This window comes from Plecotus auritus (genome assembly GCF_963455305.1).
Source record: "Plecotus auritus genome assembly, chromosome: 1".
NCBI classification, from domain to species: Eukaryota; Metazoa; Chordata; class Mammalia; order Chiroptera; family Vespertilionidae; genus Plecotus; species Plecotus auritus.
Window position 1 is genome coordinate 140,115,352 of NC_137770.1, and position 26,201 is coordinate 140,141,552.

At 40.6% G+C, this 26,201-nt stretch overlaps 1 protein-coding gene across 1 annotated transcript in view; it reads right to left on the bottom strand.

The window, feature by feature from the left end:
* The window catches only part of MYO3A (myosin IIIA), a 240,178-nt gene extending 214,899 nt beyond the window's left edge, over nucleotides 1–25,279 (bottom strand). Inside the window, exons 1-2 of the mRNA XM_080662723.1 lie at nucleotides 25,077–25,279; nucleotides 24,197–24,280 (exon numbers count right to left, since the gene is read on the bottom strand). The gene's annotated coding sequence lies outside the window, so the exon portion shown is untranslated. The remainder of the gene's footprint in view (nucleotides 1–24,196; nucleotides 24,281–25,076) is intronic.
* Nucleotides 25,280–26,201: the final 922 nt, after the last annotated feature.

The window sequence follows — 26,201 nt, forward strand, 5'->3', positions numbered from 1 at the left end:
TCTTAACTCACTATATGAGGCCAACATTACCCTCAAAGCAGAGCCGGACAAAGACACTACAAGAAAAGAAAACTGCAGACCAATATCCCCATAAACACTGATATAGAAATCCATAAAAAGAAATACGAGCTCACTTAATTCAATAGCATATTAAAAGGATCATAAACAATGAACAAATGGGATTTTCCTTGAATGCAAGAATGGTTCTAAGTATGAAAATCAATGTAATACACCATAATAACAAAATGAAGGCAAAAAACAAATAATTTAAGTTGATGCAGAAGAAAACATTTCATAAAATTCAACACCCGTTCAAGATAAAAAAAAAAACCAACACTCAAAGTAAGAATAGAAGGAAACTACCTGATTATACCTAGTAAGAAAGGCCATATACTGAAAAACTACAGCTAACATCATACACAGTGGTGAAAACTGAAAGCCTTTCTTTAAAGATCAGAACCAGTCAAGAATACCTACTTTAGCAATTTCTATCCCAAACAGTACTGGCAGTCAAATAAATAAATAAAAGGTATCCAAACTGGAAAAGAAGAATAAAATTATTGACGTGGCTGGTTTGGCTCAGTGGATAGAGCATCAGACTGTGGACTGAAGGTTCCTGGGTTCGATTCCGGTCAAGGGCATGTACCTTGGTTGTGGGCACATCCCCAGTAGGGGGTGTGCAGGAGGCAGCTGATGGATGTTTCTCTCTCATCGATGTTTCTAACTCTATATCCCTCTTCCTTCCTCTCTGTAAAAAATCAATAAAATATATTTAAAAAAAGAATAAAATTATCTTTATTCACAGGTGACTTAATCATATATGTAAAAAACCCTAAAGCACCCACACAAAAAAATACTGTGAGGTGGATCCGGAAGATGGCTTCGGCAGGAAGGTAGGGAGGGAGAGAGTGTGAGAGAGTGCGGGAGCCATAGAGGAGAGTGTAGATGTATGTGGTATGTGTGTGTATGAACTAGGGACAGTTAGATTCTGCAGGTCTTCCAAGGGGCTGGCAAACTGGGCAGTCTTAGATGGCGGAGCTCCGCGCACAAAGCAGACACTTCTGGGTGGCCAGTGTAGGCACAGAAACCACGCCATCTTGAGAAACAGAACTGCTTGAGACTAGGATCCTGGCCTCAGCATCATTCAGTCGCGTCTCAGACACAAACCAGGACCCTGCAGCCACTGGGGACAGAGAACTGCGACCACAGCTTCAGACCAACAGACAACAAGAATCCAGACTTCCCGCCCGCAGATTTCTGTGAGTCAAAGAGCCTATCCCCCTCCCCGCAGAATCTCGGATAGCGCCATAGTAACTGATAGACCCGCCCCTCACTTGGGCCACAACACCCCTTCAGGAATTTGAGCCTGCGCACGCACAGAGACTGGGAATCTGCTCCCTGCAACGCAATACGGTGACCAAACCCGAAGCCCACACAGGGCGGAAGTGCCCCCTGAGTTTGATTCTGGGCAAGCCCACATGGAAGTCTGTTTTCCACAGCACAGGCATGCCACAGTGCTACTGTGCAACCCAGTCCCCCAAGGTGACCGGGACCCAGATTCTACCAGCAAAAGGCAGCAAGGAGCACCACTGACTTGACTCTGTTTCTTATGGCATGCGCCTGGGATCCCTGACTCAGCGCATTCACACTAAGAGCCAGTGACTCCAATTCTTGGTGCATGCACACACAGGGACCGTGATTCTCAGCGAGAAGCCGCACGGGCAACAGTCTCTGATACTCGATTCTTGATGCAGGCAAAGGGGAACTCTGACTCCTGGCACGTGCTAGGGGACTCTGATTTTTGGCACATGCCAACAGCACAGTGTAGGCGGGGTCCCTGATTCTAGGTGCGCACACAAGAGCACACTGAACGCTGGTAACACTGACCCTCGGCGAGCCTGGTTCCCACCAACCTACAGCAGCGACACGTCTTAGAGTCGGAGCACTTCAGTGACACTCAGGTGGTGCAAAGCTCCCATGGCACATGGCCCAGGTCCATGCAACTCAAACCTTCTGGTGATAGTCAGAATGGGGAGATGACACAATCCCCAGAAAAAGAAAATGAGGAGTCACCAAGAAAGGAAATTAGTGGAATTGAAGCATGCAACATGACCGAAAAAGAATTCAGAGTAATGGTCATGCAATTCATACATCGGATGGATGAGAAAATCAACAACCTATGCAAGAATCAGGAAGAAATGAAAAGTGAAATAGCTACAATAAAAAACACCATGGAAAGTTTCAACAGTAGACTAGAAGAAGCAGAGGACCAAATTAGTGAGTTAGAAGATCAGGTACAGAAACAAGCTCAATCTGAAAAGCAAGTGGAGAAAAAATTAAAAAGCAGGAGGAGAGCCTAAGGGAGCTTTGGGACAACATGAAACAAAGTAACATACGTATAATAGGGCTGTGAGAAGGACAAGAAGAGCAGCAAGGATTAGAAAACCTATTTGAAGAAATAATGACAGAAAACTTCCCGGATATGGGGAAAAAAAAAGTTACACAAGTATAGAGAGTCCCAAGCAAGATCAATCCCAAAAGACCCACACCAAGACACGTCATAATTTTAATGGCAAATATTAACGACAAAGAGAGAATCTTAAAGGCAGCAAGAGAGAGACAGAGGGTTACCTACAAAGGATCCCCCATCAGATTATCAAATGATTTCTCAACAGAAACACATCAAGCTAGAAGGGAATGGAAGGAGGTATACAAAATGTTGCAAAGCAAAGGACTGAATCCAAGAATACTCTATCCAGCAAGACTATCAATCAAAATTGAAGGGGAAATAAGGAGCTTCGCAGACAAAAAAAGGCTAAAGGAGTTTAGCACCACCAAACCAGCAATGCAAGAAATGCTAAAGGGAATACTGTAAAAAGAAGAAATAAAACAGTAAGAAGGAACACAGACACCAAAATAGATATGACTACAAACAAGTACCTTTCAGTAATAACTTTAAATGTAAATGGACTAAATGCTCCAATCAAAAGACATCGAGTGCCTGAATGGATAAAAAAACACGACCCATATATATACTGTCTACAAGAGACCCACCTCAGAACAAGGGACTCACATAGGTTGAAAGTGAAGGGATGGAAATATATCTTTCAGGCAAATGGAAATGGAAAAAAAGCTGACAAAAGAGACCTCAAAGTGAAGGCCATAACAAGAGATAAGGAAGGCCACTTCATAATACTAAAGGGATCAATACAACAACAGGAAATAACCCTGATAAACATATATGCACCCAATACAGGAGCACCCAAATACATAACAAAACTCCTGGAAGATATCAAGGGAGAGATCGACAACAATACAATCATAGTAGGGGACTTTAATACACCACTGACATCACAGGATAAATCCTTTACACAAAAAATCAGCAAAGACACAGCAATACTAAATGACTCACTAGATCAGATGGACTTAAATGACATCTTCAGAACATTTCACCCCAAAGCTGCAGAATATACGTTCTTCTCAAGTGCACATGGGACATTTTCAAAAATATACCACATATTCAGTCACAAGCAAAGTCTACCCAAATTCAAGAAGATTGAAATCATACCAAGCATCGTCTCAGACCACAATGCCATAAAATTAGAAATAAACTACAATAAAAACAATCCAAAAATCTCAAACACTTGGAAGCTGAATAGCATGCTATTAAATAATGACTGGGTTACCAAAGAGATCAAAGAAGAAATTTAAAGCATCCTGAAAACTAATGACAACAAAAACACAACAATCCAAAATCTATGGGACACAGTGAAAGCAGTCGTGAGAGGGAAGTTTATAACTCTACAGGCCTACCTCAAAAAACAAGAAAAAATGGTAGGAAATCATCTAACTCTACAACGCAAAGAATTAGAAAGAGAGCAACAGGAAAAGCCCACAGTGAGCAGAAGGAAGGTGATAATAAAGATCAGAGCAGAAATAAATGACATAGAGACCAAAAAAACAATACAAAAGATCAATGAAACCAAGAACTGGTTCTTTGAAAGAATAAACAAGATTGATGAACCTCTAGCTAGGCTCAGCAAGAAGCAAAGAGAGAGGACTCAAACAAAATCAGAAATGAGAGAGGCGAAATAACAACAAACCCCACAGAAATACAAAGGATTGTTAAAAAATACTATGAAAAACTCTACTCCAACAAACTAGACAACCTGGAGGAATTGGACATATTCCTAGAAAAATACAATCTGCCAAAACTCTATCAGGAAGATTCTAAAAATCTCAATAGGCCGATAACTATGGAAGAATTTGAAGCAGTCATCAAAAATCTCCCAGCAAACAAAAGCACGGGGCCAGATGGCTTCACAGGGGAGTTATACCAAACATTCAAGGAAGAACTAAAATCTATGCTCCTCAGACTATTCCAAAAAATTCAAGAGGAAGGAACACTTCCAAGCTCATTCTATGAAGCCAGCATCACCCTAATACCAAAACCAGATAAAGGTAACACAAGGAAAGAGAATTATAGGCCACTATCCCTCATGATCATAGATGCCAAAATCCTCAACAAAATTCTAGCAAATCGGATCCAGCAGTACATCAGAAAGATCATACACCATGACCAAGTAGGATTTATCCTGGGGATGCAAGAATGGTACAATATCCGCAAATCAATAAACGTGATACGTCACATAAACAAAATGAGAGATAAAAATCACATAGTCATATCAATTGATGCAAAAAAAGCATTTGACAAAATCCGACACCCCTTCTTGATAAAAACTTTCAGCAAGGTAGGAATAGAAGGATCATACCTCAACATAAAAGCCATATATGAAAAACCCATAGCCAACATCATACTCAATGGGCAAAACTAAAACCATTTCCCCTAAGAACAGGAACAACACAGGGATGCCCACTCTCACCACTCCTGTTCAACATAGTACTGGAGGTACTAGCCATTGCGATCAGACAAGAAGAAGAAATAAAAGGCATCCAAATTGGAAAAGAAGAAGTAAAACTGTCCTTATTCGCAGATGACATGATATTTTACATGGAGTCTTTAGAAAACCCTAAAGATTCCATCAAAAAATTATTAGACTTAATAAATGCATTTGGCAATGTAGCAGGATACAAAATTAATGCCAAGAAATCTATGGCATTTCTTTACACCAATAGTGAACTTACAGAAAGAGAGATTTAAAAAGCAATCCCATTTACCATCGCACCAAAAAAAATTAAGATACCTAGGAATAAACTTAACTAAGGAGGTAAAAGACCTATACGTGGAAAACTACAGGACACTGGAAAAAGAGATAGAGGAAGACATAAACAGATGGAAGAACATACCGTGTTCATGGATTGGTAGAATCAACATCATTAAAATGTCCATACTACCCAAAGCAATCTACAGATTCAATGCAATCCCCATTAAAATACCAACGGCTTATTTCACAGACCTACAACGAACTTTCCAAAAATTCATCTGGAATACAAAAAGACCCCAAATAGCTGCAGCAATCCTGAGAAAGAAGAACAAAGTAGTTGGGATCTCAATACCAGATATCAAGCTATATTACAAAGCCACTGTTCTTAAAACAGCCTGGTACTACCACAAGAACAGACATATAGATCAATGGAATAGAATAGAGAACCCAGAAATCGACCCAAACCACTATGCCCAGTTAATATTTGACAAAGGAGGCATGAACATCAAATGGAGTCAAGACAGTCTCTTCAATAAATGGTGTTGGGAAAATTGGACAGATACATGCAAAAAAAAAAAAAATGAAACTAGACCACCAACTTACACCATACACAAAAATAAACTAAAAATGGATCAAGGACTTAAACATAAGATGGGAAACCATAAAAATACTAGAGGAATCCACAGGCAGGGAAATCTCAGACATATGCCAAAGCAATTTCTTCACTGATACTGCCCCTAGGGCAATGGAAACTAACACATGAGACTACATCAAAATAAAAAGGTTTTGCACAGCAAAAGAAACCATCAACAAAACAACAAGAAAGCCCACTGCATGGGAGAACATATTTGCCAATAACATCATGGATAAGGTCTTAATCTCCAACATTTACGGGGAACTCATACAACTTAACAAAAGGAAGATAAACAATCCAATCAAAAAATGGGAAACGGACCTAAATAGACACTTTTTGAAGGAGGACAGAAGGAAGGCCAAGAGACATATGAACACATGCTCAAAGTCACTAATTATCCGAGAGATGCAAATCAAAATGACAATTCGGTATCACCTCATACCTGTCAGAATGGCTATCATCAACAAATCAACAAACAAGTGTTGGCGAGGATGGGGAGAAAAAAAAACTCTTTTGCGCTGCTGGTGGGAATGCAGACTTGGTGCAGCCACTGTGGAGAACAGTATGGAGTTTCCTCAAAAAACTAAAAATGGAACTCCCATTTGACCCAGTGATCCCACTTCTAGGAGTATATCCCAAGAAACTAGAAACACCAATCAGAAAGGATATATGCACCCCTATGTTCATAGCAGCACAATTTACCATAGCTAAGATTTGGAAACAGCCTAAGTGCCCATCAACTGATGAGTGGATTAAAAAGCTGTGGTACATCTACACAATGGAATACTATGCTGCGTTAACAACGAAGGAATTCCTATCATTTGCAACAGCATGGATGGAACTGGAGAGCATTATGCTAAGTGCAATAAGCAAATCAGAGAAAGATAAATACCACATGATCTCACTCATTTATGGAATATAATGAACAACATAAACTGATGAACAGGGACAGAGACAGAGAAGCATCTATCAGACTGTCAAACCTCAGAGGGAAGGTAGGGGAGGGTGGGGGTAAGGAGGAGAGATCAACCAAAGGACTTGTATGCATGAATATAAGCCTAACCAATGGACATGAACTCTAGGGGGGTGAGGGCATGAGTTGGGGGGGTTTTACGGGGTTAATGGAGGGATGAGGACACATATGTAATACCTTAATCAATAAAGAAATAAAAAAAAACTATAAGAACTAATAAATGAATTTGGGAAAGTTGTGGGATGCAAAATCAATGTGCAAAAATTAGTTGCATTTCTATATACTAACAATAAATTTGAAAAGGAAATTAGGAAAACAATTTTATTTACAACAGCACCAGAAAGAATAAAACATTTAGGAATAAATTTAACCAAGAAAGCAAAAGGCTTATACAGTGAAAACTGCAAGATATTGTTGAAATAAATGTAAAATGACACAAATAAATGAAAAGACATCCCATGTTCGTGTATTAGAAGACTTGATATTGTTAAGATGTCAATAATACCCAAAGTGATCTATAGATTTAGTTCATTCCCCCATCAAAATTCTAATGAGATTTTTTGCAGAAATATATAAAAAAAATCACCCTAAATTGCAAAGGACCTCCAATAACCCAAATAATCCCCAAAAGAAGAATAAAGTTGGAGGTCTCATATTTCTTGATTTCAAAACTTATTACAAAGCTACAATAATGAAAACAGTGTGGTAGTGCCATAAAGACAGACATATAGACCAATAGAATAAAATAGAGAGCCCATAAATACAACTTATTATATATGGTCAAATGCTTTCTGGCAAGGCTGTCAAGACAATTCAGTGGGGAAAGAACAGTCTTTTCAATAAATGGTGCTGAGAACACTGAATATCCATGTGTGAAAGAAAGAAGTTGAATCTCTCTGTTACACCACATACAAAACTTAACCCCAAATGGGCCAAAGTCCTAAAAGTAAGAGCCAAAACTATAACACTTAGAAGAAAACAGGGGAAGAGATTCACGACATTGGATTTGGCAATGATATCTTGGATGTGGAACCAACGCACAGGTAATAGAAATAAATAGATCAATTGTACTTCATAAACACTAAAAACTCTTGTACATCAAAGGGCACTAGCTACAAAGTGAAAAGATAACCCACAGAATAGGAGAAAATATTTGCAAGTCATATATCTGATAATGGGTTAATATCCAGAATATTTAAAGAACTCCTACAACACAACAATAAAATAATAAATTTTTTAAATGGGCAATGATTGAAATCGATATTTGTCCAAAGAATATATACAAACTAGAGGCCTGGTGCACGAAATTCATGCATGGGGGGAGGGGTCCTCTCAGCCCAGCCTGCACCCTCTCCAATCAAGGACATCCCTCTCACAATCCTGGACCACTGGCTCCTAATTGCTCACCTGCCTGCCTGCCTGGTCGCCCCTAAATGCTCCCCCTGCCAGCCTGATCACCCCTCACTGCCTCTGCATGCCAGCCTGGTCACCCCTAACTGCCCCCCTGCTGGCATGGTCACCCCTAACTGCCCCCTGCTGCTGGCCAGGTTGCCCCCAACTGCCCCCTCCCTGCTGGCCTCGTCGCCCCCAACTACACCCCTCCCCCCCCGCAGGCTTGGTCGCCCTCAACTGCCCCCCCCCCGCCGGCCTAGTCACCTCTCACTGCCCCCCCCCACCAGCCTAATTGCCCCCAACTTCGCCCCCTGCTGACCTGATCGTCCCATGCAGCCTGCTCGTTCAGTTGTTTGGTTGTCACTCACTAACCCCCCTACTGGCCTGGTCGCCCCATGCAGCCTGCTTGTTCACTTGTTCGGTCATCCTTCATTTATGCCCCTGATGGCCTGGTCGCCCCACGCAGCCTGCTTATTCAGTCATTTGGTTGTCCCTCACTAACCCCCCATGCCGGCCTTGTGGTAGGCAGCCATCTTCTTTATTATATAGGATGGCCAGTTAACACATGAAATAATACTCAACATCACTTATCATTAGGGAAATGCAAATCAAAATAATAATGAGATACTTCACAAACATTAAAGTGACTACTATAAAAAAACAAAAAGAGAAAACAAATGTTGTTGAGGGTGTGGATAATTAAAACTCTTGTGCATTGCTGGTAGAAATGTGAAGTAGTGCAGCTGCTGTGAAAAATGGGATGGCAGGTCCTCAAAATAAACAGAGTTACCATATAATAGATGCAGCAATTCCACTTCTGGGTATACAACCAAAAGAAATGAACACATGGTCTCAATGAGGTATTTATACATCCATGTTCTTAACAGTACTAGTCACAATAGCTAAAAGTTGGAACCAACCCACATGTCTGTAAGTGGATGAATGGATAAATAAATGTTATATATACATACAATGGAATATTATTCAGCCTTAAAAGGGAAGGAAATTCTGACACATACTACAACATGGATGAGCTTAGAAGTCATTATGCTAACATTGGGCAAACACTGTATGATTCCATTTTATACATAATACCTGGAATAGTCAAATTCAGAGTCAGAAATTACAATCATGGTTGGTAGGAGCTGAGGAGAAGAAAAATGGAAATTATTGCCTAATGGGTAGAGTTTCAGTTTGGGAAGATAAAAAAGTTTTGGAGATGGATGGAGGTATTCATTGTGCAACAATGTAAATGAACTTAATGCCACTAAACTGCACATTTAAAATAGTTAAAAGGGGCGCCAGCTGGTTTGGCTCAGTGGATAGAGCGTCGGTCACAGACTGAAGGGTCCCAGGTTTGATTCCAGTCAAAGCCACATGCCTGGGTTGTGAGCTCGATCCCCAGTAGGGGGCTTACAGGAGGCAGGTGATTGATGATTCCCTCTCATCATTGATGTTGCTCTCTCTCTCTCCCTTCCTCTTTGAAACCAATAAAAATATACTTTAAAAAAAATGAAATAATTAAAAGGGTAAATTGTATGTAATGTACATTTTACCACAATAAAAATATTATTTAAAATGCAGTATAGGAAAACAAAGTAATAAAAAATCCGAAAGTCAAATCGAAAGATGTGGAAAGGAGAATGGAATGGTTTGTTTGCTCTCAAATCCATGCATGACCTTCCATGTCCTGAATCTTTTATTTATTGTCTAAAGTTTTACATATGTCTCCTTTTTCCCAACTAACCCCCCCCCCACGCCCTGCAGCCATTCCCACCCCGGGCAAGCCCCCACTGCCCCAGTGTCTGTGTCCATTGGTTATGCTGATATGCACACATACAAGTCTTATAGTTGCTCTCTAACCCCCATTTCCCTACCATTTGTTTATAGATCGATCTATTCTTGTTCATCAAATTATGTTGATCATTATATCCCACATATGAGTGAAATCATGTGATATTTATCTTTCTCCGATTGGCTTATTTCACTTAGCATAATGCTCTCCAGTTCCATCCATGCTGTTGCAAATGGCAAAAGTTCCTTCTTTTTTATACTGGCATAGTATTCTATTGTGTAGATGTACCAGTTTTCTAATCCAGTCATCTACTGATGGGCACTTAGGCTGTTTCCAAATCTTAGCTATTGTAAATTGTGCTGCTATGAACATAGGGGTACATATACCCTTCCTGATTGGTGTTTCTGGTTTCTTGGGATATATTCCTAGAAGTGGGATTACTGGGTCAAATGGGAGTTCCATTTTTAACTTTTGAGGAAACTCCATACTGTATTCCACAGTGGCTGCACCAGTCTGCATTCCCACCAGCAGTGAAGGAGTGTTCCTTTTTCTCCACATCCTCGCCAGCACTTTTCATTTGTTGATTTGTTCATGATAGCCATTCTGACAGGTGTGAGGTGATACCGAATTGTCCTTTTGATTTGCATCTCTCGGATGATTAGTGACTTTGAGCATGTTTTCATATGTCTTTTGGCCTTCCTTCTGTTTTCTTTTGAAAAGTATCTATTTAGGTCCTTTGACCATTTTTTTATTGGATCGTTTATCTTCCTTTTGTTAAGTTCTATGAGTTCTCTATAAATTTTGGAGATTAAACCCTTATCTGAAATATCATTGGCAAATATGTTCTCCAATGCAGTGGGCTTTCTTGTTTTGTTAATGGTTTATTTTGCTGTGCAGAAGCTTTTTATTTTGATGTAGTCCCATTTGTTTATTTTCTCCTTAGTCTCCGTTGCACTAGGAGATATTGCTACAACATATGTCTGCAATTTTGCTGCCTATGGAGTCTTGTAGGATTTTTATAGTTTCCTGTCTTACATTCAAGTCGTTTAGCCATTTTGAGTTTATTTTTGTGTATGGTGTAATTTGGTGGTCTAGTTTCATTTTTTTGCATGTATCTGTCCAATTTTCCCAGCACCATGTATCTGTCCCTTGGTGTCGGTCTTTTGGGGTTCATCTTGTTTGGGACTCTGTGAGCTTCTTGGACTTATGTGAGTTTTTTCTTTCTGATATCAGGCAAGTTTTCTGTCATTATTTCTTCAAACAGGTTTTCTATTCCTTGCTCAGTTTCCTCTCTTACTGGAACCCCTATTATACAGTTGTTTCATTTCATGTTGTCCTAAAGTTTCCTTAGGCTCTCCTCCTGTTTTTTAAGTTTTTTTTTCTAGATGCTGCTCTGCTTGGGTATTTTTTCTTACCTTGCCTTCTAGCTCACTGATGCGGACCTCCGCTTCTTCTAGTCAACTGTTGATGCTTTCTATTGAGTTCTTTATAGTATCAATGTCATTTTTCATTTCTTCTTGGTTCTTCTTCATTTCCTCTTGGTTCTTACACATTGTTGAATTTGTCCTCCATCCTTTTCAGTGACCTTATACCAGGGGTGGGCAAACTTTTTGACTCGAGGGCCACAATGGGTTCTTAAACTAAACCGGAGGGCCGGAACAAAAGCATGGATGGAGTGTTTGTGTGAACTAATATAAATTCAAAGTAAAGGAGCGGAGAGGGGAGCAAGAGAACCCTCCGCTCTTTCGGCTCCGTGGGCCGGATAGAACAGCCAAACGGGCCGGATCCGGCCTGCGGGCCATAGTTTGCCCACAGCTGCCTTATACCATTGCTCTGAATTTTTTCTCTGACATATTGCTTGCCTCTATTTCAGTTATTTCCTTTTCTGGTGATGCCTCCTTTACTTTCTTATGCAGGCTGTTTCTTTGTCTCCCCATGATCGCTCCTCTCCTGGTGTCTGGTTATGTAGCTCTGTCTTGTGTTTACTTAAAGGCACAAAAATACAACACAACAAGACACAACACACAGGGCACCAAACACAAATGTATTCACGATACTAATAACCCAAAATAAAGGTGACCACCAGAGATAAGAGAGTTAGGGGATAGAAAAGAGTGCAAAAATGATATTGAGAAAAGGAAAAAATGTAAGAGAGAAAAGAAAGAGGAGAAAAAAGAAGGGGGGAAATATATGTATATGGGGGGAAAACTGCAATAAAATAACAACTAATGCAAAAAAATGCAAACAAACAACCAGAGCTGAATGCAAACTACAAACAACAACTAATCAAAAATATGTAAACTACAAACCCCCAAACAACAAACACCCAGGTGAATCTGAGGAAGCAGAGCTTATTTCCAGAAGGTAAGGTCTAGGAATTCGATGAATAGGGGAATAGCCACAATTCAGTATAGAGGAGGTAAAAAGAGAATGAGTGTGTAAGAAAAAAAGTAAAAAACTAAGTACAAAAAAAAAGAAAAAATATGTATATTAAAGTATAAATACACAAGAAAATTTATATATATATACCTTTTCCCCTTCTTTATTCTATCTATGTATTCATTTACTATTGGAAAAGAAGACTAGAGAATAGATAGGCCTGAGTTTGTGATTAGAATTAGTTAAACTATTAGTAGAAAAAGAGAACCAGTGAGGAGATGAAGAACAGTAGTAAAAGAAGAAAAAAGAAAAAAACAATAAAAACAAATAAGCAATAAAAACCAAACTTAACATCAATCAAACAAACAACACCAAGACAGATAGAAAGAAAAAGACAAAAGAAAAAAAAAAGGAAGAAAAAGAAACTTTAGATAGTGAAGAAAGAGGAGAGAGAAGTGTGTATGGACTTGGAGCAGGGGAGCAGAAATTAGATATATGAGTAAGATCAATTTTTAACAGGGAGTAAATAGAAAGGATAGAGAAAAACTAAAGCAGGAACAGGGTAAGAGAAACAGGACAAAAGGGGAAAGTGAGGAAGAGAGTATTAGCATAAAGAAAAAGTTGAGATAGAGTAAAATAATGCTAATGGAAAATAAAAATAGAATGTAGAACACTAATCCCAAAATAAAATAAAGAAAAAATAAAATAAAACCTTAAAAAGTGTAAAATAATAGTAGTAATAATTAAAAATAAAAATATAATAAAAAAGGTAAAATCAAGTGAGAAAAAAATTTAGTTTTTCAAGTAAAAGATAAAAAATAAAAATGTGAAGTAGTGAAGGTCGTTCACTTCTTCTGCTGTTCTGCTTGGCAGGTCTGTTTCCTGTCAGGTAGATAGCACAGTATTGAAGTTCCCTGCACTCCACCCCTCCTCTGTGTCATAAGCCACAACCCTGTTTGCAAGCACTTGGGGTCTCTTTGTTTCTCAGCCTGCCTTTAGTTATATTTACACAAGAGTTAATTTCTGATACAACCCCTAGGTGGCAGTGTTTCTGTATTGATATCTGGTGCTAAAAGGCCCCTCCCCTACCCAGTGGTTAGACTGCTTTCCCTGCAGCACTCAACACTGAGTTTGGGGTATAGACTGCCCTAGAGCTGGTTTTCTACTCATCTTTCCCCACTCTGAACCCCAGGTTCCACAAAAACAGCTTTCCCCTGCAGTCTTGGTGAGTGTTTTTTAATTGGAAGATCCTATGTACTAGAATTAGCAATCAAAAGCAAGGATTTAAAAAGAAAAAGAAAAAAAAAGCCACAGGATGCACACAGACTCGCGTCTTCTTCCCCTTGGCACTCCTCAGCCGGTATACTGGTAGAACTTCAGGCTGCCTTTCTGGGCCCAGCCCTGCTGTGGGTTAATTTCTATAGTCCCCTTCTGCCAGCAACCCTGTGGACCCCCTTCCACATTTGAGGGCTACACTGACCCCAACAGCCACGGATTTCGTGGGACACAGTTTTCCCCTGAAACTCTATTTCCCGCTGCGTATGTTTTGCACACGTTTTGCTCCTGTTTCTCCCTCCAGCCTGGATCCCAGATCTCACCTTTCCCTAGGTGATATCTGACCTTTCTGTCCATGGATTTCCTCACCAGCTGTATTTAATTCACCAATTCTGGGTGGATGTAATTGATTCAGTTGTCCCTTCTATCTGCTCTGTGAGAAGGCACGGGGCTCGTCCACATATTCACACCGCTTTGTCTCCTCCTGGACAGATTGCTAGGTGCCCACGATCAAAGAGGCTAGAGCAGGGGTGGGCAAACTTTTTGACTCGAGGGCCACAATGGGTTCTTAAACTGGACCAGAGGGCCAGAACAAAAGCATGGATGGAGTGTTTGTGTGAACTAATATAAATTCAAAGTAAAGGAGCGGAGGGGAGAGCAAGAGAACCCTCCACTCTTTCGGCTCCGCGGGCCGGATAGAACAGCCAAATGGGCCAGATCCGGCCCGCAGGCCGTAGTTTGCCCACGACTGGGCTAGAGTCTTAGTGTTCATGGGTTCGCAGTTGAGGCAGCTTTACCCTGGGGGTTGTGGTTGTAGGGTCCCAGGAGGTATCTGAGGTCTTCCTGGTTGAAGGTAAAGTTGGGCTTCAGATCACTGCCACTCTCCCCTTCAAGATGTCGCGGTCTCTATGGCAGAGCCGGCCACTCCGGGAGAGATTTCAGCAGCAGTAGAGGTTGCCCGGGCAGGGGAGCCCTGTCTGGCAGTCCCCAACAATTCCTTGGAATATAGCTGTCCCTCACTCACAAATATAGACACTCCCCGCACTTCCATGCATGCTCCTTTTGTTCTCTCTCACACACTGTCTTGCAGCCTGCTGTCCCCTTGGCAGCCATCTTGGATCACCCTGAATCTTGGTGGTTGACATTTCAAAACTGTATTTCCCAAACTCCTTGTCCAATGGCTTCCTCCCCTGCTAGACTCTGTCAGTGAGAGTCCCAGGCAGGAGACTAAATGGTAGGAGGAAGAGAGAGACCAGGATATTTTTTCTCTGCTTTCCCCAAGTTTTTTGGTGTCTCCATCAGTAGCTATGCCTCTTCCAGGGTCCATGTCCCTAGAGAACAGAACCTGCCCTCAAATTAGATGGCCTCAGCTTCCAGGTTCTGGTAGGACTATCTCCTTACTGTATTCCTACAACCCAAGAAAGGATAACCATTTTTTGCTATTGCTAACTTTTAAATCACCACACTAACCACTGTTTGGCTTTCAGATATCCTAAAACATTTGCAATTAATTTCCCATATGTCTTAGTCTATTTGGGCTGCTACAATTAAAATGTCATAAACTGGGCGGCTTATAAACAACAAACATTAATTCATCATAGTTCTGGAAGCTGAAAAATATAAAATGGTGCTGGCAGACTTGGTATCTGGTAAGGGCCCTATTTTTAGATGATCATATTTTTGCTATAACTTCACATGATGGAAGGGAGCCACCTCTCTGAGGTCTCTGAAGATACGAACCGTCATGATCTAATCATTGTTATCACAATAGAGTCCTCATAACTTAATCACTTCCCAAAGGCCCCAGCTTGCAATACTATCGCCCTGGGGGTTAGGATTTCAACATAGGAATTTTGTGAGACACAAACTTTCAGACCATATCACCATATTAAATTTCCTTTGTTGAATTACATGGCATTAACTCTGTTTTCCTGATTAATTCAGTCTAACAGACACCTAATCAGAGTTTAAGAAGGAGAGAATAGAGAAAAGGCAATAGATAATGACTGAGAGTTTTCCCAAATAGGCAAGAAATATGAACACTCAAATTTAGGAAGCTCAAGTAGGATAAATAAAAAGAAATCCACACTTAGATATAATACAATGAAACTATAGAACACCAAGTACAATGAGAAGCTCTTAAAAACTAACCAAGTAGAAAATATATATTACATCAGAGGAAAACAATTAAAATGAGCATTTGTATTTCAATTGAGAACAGTAATATATTCAAAATGCTGAAAGAAAAATGACTATTAAACTAGAATTAACAAAAGTACCCACAAAAGTATTTTTCAAAAATCAAAGGCAAAATAAAGATATTATTCACCCTCAAAAAGCGAGTTTAACAACATTGACCCCTGAGAAAGAGTTCTTCTAAAGGTTATCTTTAGAGAATGATAATGATCCCACAAGGATGGCCTACATTGTCAAAAACAGCAAAAAAATTGTTAAGCATAGGTGTAAATCTAAACTAACAATGACTGTAAGAAACAATATAGCCAATAATAAATAATAATAATCAAAAGTAGAGTAACATGATTTAAAATGTTCTTAAGTTCCTCATATAAACAAACAGGCAGTCAGAGATAACTTCAGACTTTAAGATAATTATACATGTCAAAACTTACATTAAACATGAGAATCTCAAAACATCATGCTTAGTTTCCAAAATACTAGAGAAGAAAAACTGATATTAAAAAACTCATTCAATCAAAAAACTCCGGAAAGGAAAATAAAAGAAGCATAGAAAAAAACAAAAACAAAAACAGGAGAAACAGAAAGCATTAAAAAAAAACTTTGTAGAAATAATTAGAAATATACCAGTAATCATAACACTTATAAATGGATAAAACTCACCAGTGAAAATTGAGAAATTGTTAGCCACAGGTTATCAATTTGAAAGATAATCACATAAACTATAGACAGAGATAGACTGAAAGTAAGATAATAGTACCATATAAATACTCAACAAAAGAAAGCAATAAGGCTAGATTAATGTCAGACAAAATATACTTAAAGGCAATAATAATAATTAGAAGTAAAGAGGGTCACTAAGTAATAATTAAAGACTTAATTCACTAAGATAAATATAAAAGCCCTAACTAAATCCCAAAATATAAGAACTAAAAAAAAAAAAAAAAAAAAATACAAGAAAAAAATGGAGAAATTCACAATTTTAGTGGCTGATTTTAACATATCTCAGTGATTTCTGGATCAAGTGGACAAAAGAGTTTGTAAGAATAAATAAAATTTAAATAACATAACAAGGAAAATTTAATGGATATAATGGAATATACATGAAATCCTATAACCAAAAATCTATAATAATAAAAGCATAATATGCTAATTAATTGGACGTCTTTCTGGACATCCTTCCAGATGACCTTCCAGACGAGGCCAGGGCTACAAGGGAAGCGGGTCCTGGGTGCATGCGGGTGGCCGGAGGGAAGCCCGGGTCCCGGGTTCCAGACGGAAGCCGATGCTGGCAGTTGGGGGAAGTAAGGCCTACTCTTGCATGAATTTCATGCGTCGAGCCTCTAGTAAATAGATATTCTCCCTGAGAATCTGTAACTCCAACACAGTTAAATAGACAACATGGAGGGACCTGGACAGCATTATGCTGAGCAAAATAAGCCAGTCAGAGAAAGACAAGAATCACATGATCTCACTCATATGTGGAATTGTCTGGACTGACCAGCAGACCCTGAGCAACAGATGAATAGATTACTCTGACACACATTTCTGTGAAAGAGAGGCTAAGGGGCTGGTTGGGAGGAGAACCAAAACAGCCTTAATTACCTGCCTTGTTAGGCTTTTATTGTAACAACAGCTTGAACTAAAATTAACCTCTAGATACAATCAGCAGGGTAAGTATCCCTGAAAAAGCATATGCTTCTACAAGGTCGGGTCTTAAAGACTAAATGTACATATTCTAACAAAACACCCGGGGGCTCGGACTTGTTTGGAAAAGTCAAGGCAAGGGCTGTCGCCTTCGGCAAGGTCCCCCTAAAAGCCCCCCAACCTTTCGGAGACTCCTTCTTACAGACTTTCCAACCAAGTCCTGTGCTTCCCACAAGGAATCTAAAGAACAATATAAACTGATGAACAAAACAGATCCAGAGACATAGAAGCATAGAACAGAATGTTGAATCCCAGAGGAAAGGTGGTGGTGGGTGGGTGGGTGGGTGGGTAGAAAGAGATCAACCAAAGAACTTATATGCATACTAGAGGCTCAGTGCATGAAATTCGTGCACTCGCAGGGATCCCTCAGCCCGGCCTGCACCCTCTCGCAGTCTGGGAGCCCTTGGGGGTTGTGCAACTGACAGCTTAGGACCGCTCCCTATCAGTCGGGCATCCTTAGCACTGATGCGGAGGTAAGAGAGGCCGCTGCGCTCACCAGCCGTGAGCCTAGCTCAGGGCTTCTGGCTAAGCAGCACTACCCCTGTTGAGCATCTGCCCCTAGTGGTCAGTGCATGTCATAGCAACCTGTCATTCCACCATTCAGTTGATTTGCATATTAGTCTTTTATTATATAGGATATGCATAACCCATGGACACAGACAATAGTGTGGTGAAGGCTTGGGGTGGGGGAGGAGCACAGGTTCCAGCTACAAGGGGTCAATGAGGGGAAAAAGGGACATCTAAAATACTTTCAACAATAAAGATAAATTTAAATAGCAAGAAAAAAATAAAAAATGAAAGGTAAGTTTTTAAGAACCTATACAATGGAATATTTTTAAAAGCCCTCCTAAACAATGCAAGAGTCAAAGAGGAACATAATGACAATTTTAAAATAAACTTAAAACAATAATAATTTCAACATCCACAAATCAATTAATGCAATACACCACACTAATAAATGAAAAATAAAAAACATATGATCATCTTAATAGATGCTGAAGCATTTGATAAAACTCAACCTCCATTTATGACAAAAACTCTCAACAAAATAGGTATAGAAGAAATATACCTCAACATAATAAAGGCCATATATGACAAGTCCACAGCTAACATCATGTTCAACAGTGAAAAGCTAAAAGCTTTTCCTCAGAAATCAGGAACAAGACAGGAATGCCCACTTTCTGCACTTTTATTCAACACTAGAGGCCCGGTGCACAAAATTCGTGCTGTGGGGGGGGTGTCCCTCAATCCAGCCTGCACCCTCTTCAATCTGGGACCCCTTGAGGGATGTCCGACTACTGGTATCAGGCCTAAACGGGCAGTCGGACATTCCTCTCACAATCCAGGACTGCTGGCTCCCAACTGCTCGCCTGCCTGCCTTCCTGATTGCCCCTAACCACTTCTGCCCGCCAGCCTGATCACCCCCTAACCACTCCCCTGCCAGCCTGATTGATGCCTAATTGCCTGCCAGCCTGATCATCCCCTGCCAGCCTGATTGATGCCTAATTGCTCCCCTGCCAGCCTGATTGCCCCTAACTGTCCTCCCCTGCAGGCCTGGTCACCCCCCCCAACAACTGCTCTCCCCTGCAGGCCTGGGTCCCCCCCAACTGCCCTTCCCTACAGGCCCGGTCACCCCCAACTTCCCTCCTCTGCAGCCTGGTGACTCCTAACTGCCCTCCCCTGAAGGCTTGATCGCCCCCAACTGCCCTCCCTTGCAGGCCTGGTCCCTCCCAACTGCCCTCCCCTGCTGACGTGATTGCCCACACTGCCCTCCCTGCAACCTGGTCCCTCCCAACTGCCCTCCCCTGCTGACGTGATTGCCCACACTGCCCTCCCTGCAACCTGGTCCCTCCCAACTGCCCTCCCCTGCTGGCCATCTTGTGGTGGCCATCTTGTGTCCACATGGGGGCATCCATCTTTGACCACATAGGGGCAGCCATCTTGTGTGTTGGAGTGATGGTCAATCTGCATATTACTCTTTTATTAGATAGGATAGAAGCCTGGTGCACGGGTAGGGGCCGGCTGGTTTGCCCTGAAGGGTGTCCTGGATCAGGGTGGGGGTTCCCTTAGGGCATGGGGTGGCCTGGGCAAGGGGCCTGTGGTGGTTTGCAGGCCAGCCATGCCCGCCAGTGACCCCAGTGGAGGCCCTGGTATCTGGGATTTATTTATCTTCTATAATTAAAACTTTGTAGCCTTAAGCAGAGGTCAGGGCAGGCCGGGGTGGCGGGGGGAGCGGGAAGCTTGGCTTCCTCCATTGCCAGGGAAACCCAAGCCTCCTGCTCGCTCTGTGGCTGATGCCATTTTGGTTGGGTTAATTTGCATACTCGCTCATGATTGGCTGGTGGGTGTGGCTTGTGGGCGTAGCAGAGGTATGGTCAATAAACTTTCATATGATCTAACAATTCCATTTCTGAGTACTTATCCAAAAAAGACAAAATCACCAACATTAATAAATAAATGCACCCCATATTCACTGCAGCATTATTTATAATAGCCAAAATATGGAAACAACCTAAGTGGCTATTAAAGGATGAATGGATAAAGAAAATGTGAGATATAATATATATGAATATTATTCAGCCATAAAAAAAGAATGAAACCTTGCCATTTGTGACTACATAGATGGACCTTGACAGTATCATGCTAAGTGAAATAAGTTAGACAAAGGCAAATACAATACTATTGCACTTACATATGGAATCTAAAACAAGGCAACACAGAAAAAACAACAAGCTCATAGATACAGAGAACAGATTAGAGGTGAGGGAACAAAATGGGTAAAGGAAGTCAAAAGGTACAAACTGCCGGTTAGCAAATAAGTAAGTCATGAGGATGCAATGTACAGCATGGCAACTAGAGTTAATAATACTGTATTACATATTTAAAAGTTGCTAAGAGAATAGATCTTAAAAATTCTCATCACAAGGCAAAGAAATTCTGTAACTGTGTATGCTGACAAGTGTCAATTAGACATATATTGGTGATAATGTCACAATATATACAAATATGGGATCATTATGTGCATACCTGAAACTAATATATGTCAATGCCTCAATTTAAAAATTAATAATAATGAAAATACTAGTCATCAAAATTTGTGGGGCAGCTAAAGCAGTACAGAGAGGAAAACATATGGCCTCAAATTATATATTGCAAAGGAAAGAAGGCTAAAAATTATGTTTGGAAAAAAGAGAGCAGAAATTAAAGAAAGACATTATAAGATATAAGATTGATTAGAGGATTGATAAAGATAACAGTTCTTCAAAGAGAATTTTTAAAAAATTGACAAACTGCTGTCAAGACTGATCAAGAAAAAAGAAAACAAGAAAGAAGGTACAGGTGAGCAATATTAAGGATGAAGAGACTAACAAATTATAGCAGAAACTAAAATGATTATTAAGGGATATAATTTTATATCAATAAACTTAAAAACTAATTAAATGGACAATTTTCTAGAAATAATATCATAAAAGGAAAAAACAGAAAAAGAAAACTGATTTTTTTGGTATGTTTGCATTAATTGGTCCTCACACTTCTAACATTTAATTCTTAACTCATCTAATCTCTGAGGAGGATAGATAAATTAATGCCAGAAAAGAATCACTCTTTCCAAGTAATTCATAATACTTTAGATGTAATGACCAATTTTATCAGTAGAAGGGGCTAGAAACCCTATTTAGGGATCACCACTTCATAAATGAACATGAACACATTTTCTTTTCTAATATAATACAATCTTTAATCAGCTCAATTGTTAAGTTTCCCAGAACACATTCAGACAACACCATTTCTCAATGAAATGCAATTTCCCATGATATCTATGATATGAAACACACTAAGAAAGTAGCAGATGGCTTTAGTCAAAACCAAACAATATTTGAATACTGAGATTCTTATTTTTAAAAACATTCTATATATATTTACTGTAGAATATTATTAAAAGATCCTTCCCTTTGCCAAACTGCTTAAACTGCATTAAATAAGGTTTATGATAGATTCAGAAGGAGCTCTTGCCTACCACAGAAGAACATCAGCAAGTCAGCTACAGAACTTGTGTCTCTCCATATAGAGCAGCCAGAATGATCTCAACACAGAAATCCGGTCACATTATTTTCCTGACAAAAATCCTTCAAAATCCACATTCTTACCATGTCCTCCAGACCCAGAATGATTTGACCCTTTCTGATCTCCCTTAATTCATCCTATGTTCTTCTTCACCATTCATAGTGACTTCAGCCTCAACTGCCTTCTAATTGTTCTTAGAACATTGTAAACGCTTTTCTGCTTCAGTACCTCCTGATGTCTTTGTTTAGAGATGTTTCCCCCAATCCTCTGCTTGGCAGTCTTGAACTTCTCTCATACATAGTCACATATAGTTGCTACATTCACAAATAAACTACCTCTGATTAATTTATTCTATAGATCATTCTCTTGGTATGATTATGAAAGTAATAAAATAAAGCCTACAAAATGTGAGTTTGACATATAAAACAAGCTTCCAGAGACAACGGGCTGAATCACCAAACAAGGGTGTCTCCTTTTTCACAGAATTTTAAAACTTTGACTCACAAAAACTCTGGTCTAGCTTAACTACAGACTAGATGAACTGGACACATATCCCTTTCAGCTTTTCAATGATACAAAGTATGGTTTAAAACAGATGTTGTCCACTTATATGTATGGCCTTTCTGAATAAGGAATAACCAATGTTTCGTTCCCTTCAATTTACTTTAAAATGTTTTGTAAAGAGGGGGAAAAAGTCTTCTTATGTACTTTATACATGTATTCTTTCTACCACTCATTTTATCATTTTGTAATTGTAAGGATAAAAGTACTTGCTAAAAATAAATGCTGGAACCAAAAGAAACGCTATCTTTTCCTAGAAAATTCTCCATATTTAAAAACTGGCATTAGTGAGAACCTTAAGAACACTGTAAGTTTCATTATCCACAGCTATAAAATGGAATAATGATGTATGTCTGAACTAACTCTGAGAATTGATACAAGTATCAAATGAGTTTTAGGAGGAAATGCTTTGTAAATCATAACACAGGATTACTCTTTTCCTTTTCTAAAAAGCATCCAAGTTGGGTCATAGCTTTGGTCACACAAATTTCTGAATCAGAAATCACAAATTGAAAGTATCTTCAGGGGCAAGGGAGGTAAAATACACGAGTGAAGCACATCTCCATGAAATAAAAGGGAGTGAAGGCATTGTGGCAAAGTGGAGAGCATATATCCCATCCAGAGTGGAAAACCACATCCTGGCTTCAGTGTTGGCAGTTGCAAGCCCTGCCTTGCCTTGTCCTCTTGTTTTTCAGGAGAAATTAGTATTTAAAATTTGCTAATTTTAAAACATTGGTAAATAATTTTAAAGTATTCAATGAAAGTACTGAGCTGACCCAAATAAACATATCTGAAGGCGAAATTCAGCCTTTATGCTATCAGCCTATGACGTCAACCTGGGGTTTTGTGTTCTTTGGCAGGAAATGGCCAATAAACATAAACCTATCCACAGGGTGTAATCATCCTCAGAGAGAAGGGAAAATGGATAATAACAGTGGCTAGCATTTTTCTGGCTGCTTGCTATATGCCAGGAACCTACTGTGCTTATAATTTTACATCATTGTGTCCTTTAATACTCCTAAGAAACCTTTCAGAAAGGCATTACTGTAACCCCCAATTTCAGGAAAGAAAACTGAGGATTAGAGAGAGTTCTTAAGGCCATGATGCTGGTAAAGAGTAAAGAAACAAACCAGGTCAAAGTCCATGGTCAATGATCCTGATTTCAGTTCAAAAGAGTAATACTTCCAGCTTGAGGTTCCTGACTCCCTCTGTGCCCCCAAAGTGGTAAGGGGCCTTCTGTGAATTAGTTTGAAAGCCCAATGGAAATCTCCTATTAACCCTGTAATGGATAACTGTGTTTGTTTCCTATTACCCAGGGAAGGGAGTTTGTTTGTTAGATACAATCTCTCATATTATCGATTCAGGGGGAAAATAAACCAAGGGATCCTTATTATGTTTTGTTTTGTTTTGTTTTTTAAAGAGTTGGAAATGACTAGGTTAGGAGCACTGATATTACAGAAATTATTAAAATGCTAAAACATTTTTTACATCAAAACTTTATACAATTTACACTTATATAATCTAAAGTATATTTTTACTTTCAAATCTTTACTTGTTTATCAAACTATTAGTAACAACTAGTGGATTTTCAAATATTTTGAATTTGACAGATAAAAGTTACTTTTCAAAGAATATTTGCACAAAAAATTAGGCTAGTAAAAATACAGTTGAAAAGGGAAGTGCAGGATGATGCCATCCTATTAGGAGATGTGACCAAAATCTCTGCTTGTAGCTCTACTAAGTTGGTATTAGAGATCACCAAATTGAATCATTTACTTTGCACCTTTTTTTTTGTTCCCAACAATAGTAATAAAAAAGGACTGAGACGAATGAGAGTAATTTTTCACATGCCAGACATCACATCAATATATTCATAAAGAGCAGGTTATCTTTGAAAGCTAATACATCTCTCAATTTTCCCATTTAAAAACAATTATCTTTGATAATGTAATGAAAATCAATATGGCACGAATAACTTGCACCCTCATTTATCTGTCAAAACTTGACACTTAGGCTCTAGCAAATCCTGAACATCTGTCAACGTTATTACCCACCTTTAGCAAAGCTTGAACGTAATGCATAATAATGCTCAGATATCAAGACAGAGCAAGTGTCCAGGCACAGCTGTGATCCTGGGCCTGTAACACAGAACAAAGAAGTCGTGGTGTTACAAGGATAAGCATTCAGGATCTAGGGAAAGTAATCAGAAGTTGAACTTAGAACCATGCGGGCAGTATGGCAAGACTATAATTTATTCCTCAGTTTTAGCATTTTTACATAACATGGAACACGAAGCACCTCATCTTCTGGGCCTGCATAGAAGAACTCTGAGGTTGTTCTAGTTATACTGGAGCAGTGTGAATCATAAATACGTTTAAGAGGCTTTGAAAGCACCTATGCAATCACCAAGAAACTGGAGACATTAAAATCCATGAGGATTTGGCAGGTTTTCAAAAAATCTTTAAAAAAACAACAACCCACAATTTCAGTACCATTACAAAGGCTACTTCAAGGCTTATGTCCAATTACCATCCTAAAAATAATAAAATTTTAAAAACAATTTATTTTTATTTTGGGTTTTTTTTTTTTTTTTCTCGTAGGAAGATTTTATCAAGGGGTACAGAAAATGCTGGGGTACAGAGCAAGGTTGTTCTGGAGCAAGTTGAACTGCTTGCTGTCGTTTCTGGTAGGATTTCTCTGTTTCCCAGTAACCATCACCATGATTTTATCTGTGCTTCCTCCTGAAAGAGAAAACCTGGCAGATGCCTTTTGAGTAGCAGGGACCCCAGCTCCACCAAATTGCCCTAAAGAGTCAACCCTGAGCAGCTGTTCCCTCGCGTGGACTCCGCGACGCGGCCGCCACCAGGTGGGTTCTCCCCTCGGGTCCCCCCCGTGGGTTCTCGCGTGCCCCTCGCGCTCTCCCTCGAGTCCAACCTCACGTTCTTCGCGTTTCTCCTCCAGATCAACCTGTGGTCGGGCTGCCCGGGAAGGCGCGGTGGTTTCCTGCTCTCAGAACCCCGCGCGCGCCCCGCACGCCTCTGTGGCCACGAGGGCCCGGCTGCCTCCCACAGGCCCCCGTCCCCGCCCCCGGCGTGGCCAGACCTCTACCTGCGCCTGCAGCGGGTGCTCCCGACTCCCTGCCGGGGCGCAGGTGGCTGCCGCTCCCCGCTGGGAGGGCGGTCCGGGCGGCCGGACGAGGGCGGAGGTCTCCCGGGAGTGGGACGGAGCCTCCAGCCGGGGGCGGGCCCAAGGTCGGGGGAGGAGTTGACCCGGGCGTCCGGTCCCAGCAGAGGGAATCGTCTCCCACCCGCCCCGCGAGCCGCCGCCCCGAGACCTCAGAGGAGGAGCGCCATTCGCGCGGGCGGTGGGCTGGTGGCCAGGGCTGCGCGGGCTTTCCGGACTCGGGGCGCTTCCCTGGCCAGGCTCCGAGGGAAGAGGAGCACGGCGCCCGGGATCCCTGCACCTTCTCGGACAGGCCAGTGTCCTAGAGCAAATTAACCTTTGAACGCGCAGTGCCTTCCCGCCAAGAACGTCCCCAAACTACCTGGAGCAACTTCCAGGAGGACAGCTCTTGCTTGGCTGGCTCCTTCGCTGAAAACAAGCATCGGTTTTGATCGTGGGATCACCCCCAGACACCACTGTTGGTTTACTGTTGGTTTAAGGAGGTTGAGCTCAGGATGAAGGCAAGGCAGTAACTTTGCCCTTCTGGACACCTGTTAATTACCAACCCTCTGTAACTGGTTCCTTGTGGTGGGTTCGAGTCCTGTCCTCTCGGTCTCTTGACGAGTAGGGCTCATTGGTCCAGGCTGACCAGATTCCCCTGAACAGCCTCAAGGAACACTTTGGGCATAGTTATGCCTTGCCCCTCAAAAGGTGAAACCACAATCAAAATGTCCTTTGAGTCTCTTAACAGTCTAAAAGGGTCTGTCATTCATGATGTCTTCTAAATGAGACCAAACAGAGGTGATCCAGCTTTAATCAGTGCATCTATCTTAAGAAAAAACATGATCACTTGAATAGATGCCCAAAGGCATTCAGCATATTCAAGATCCTCTGATT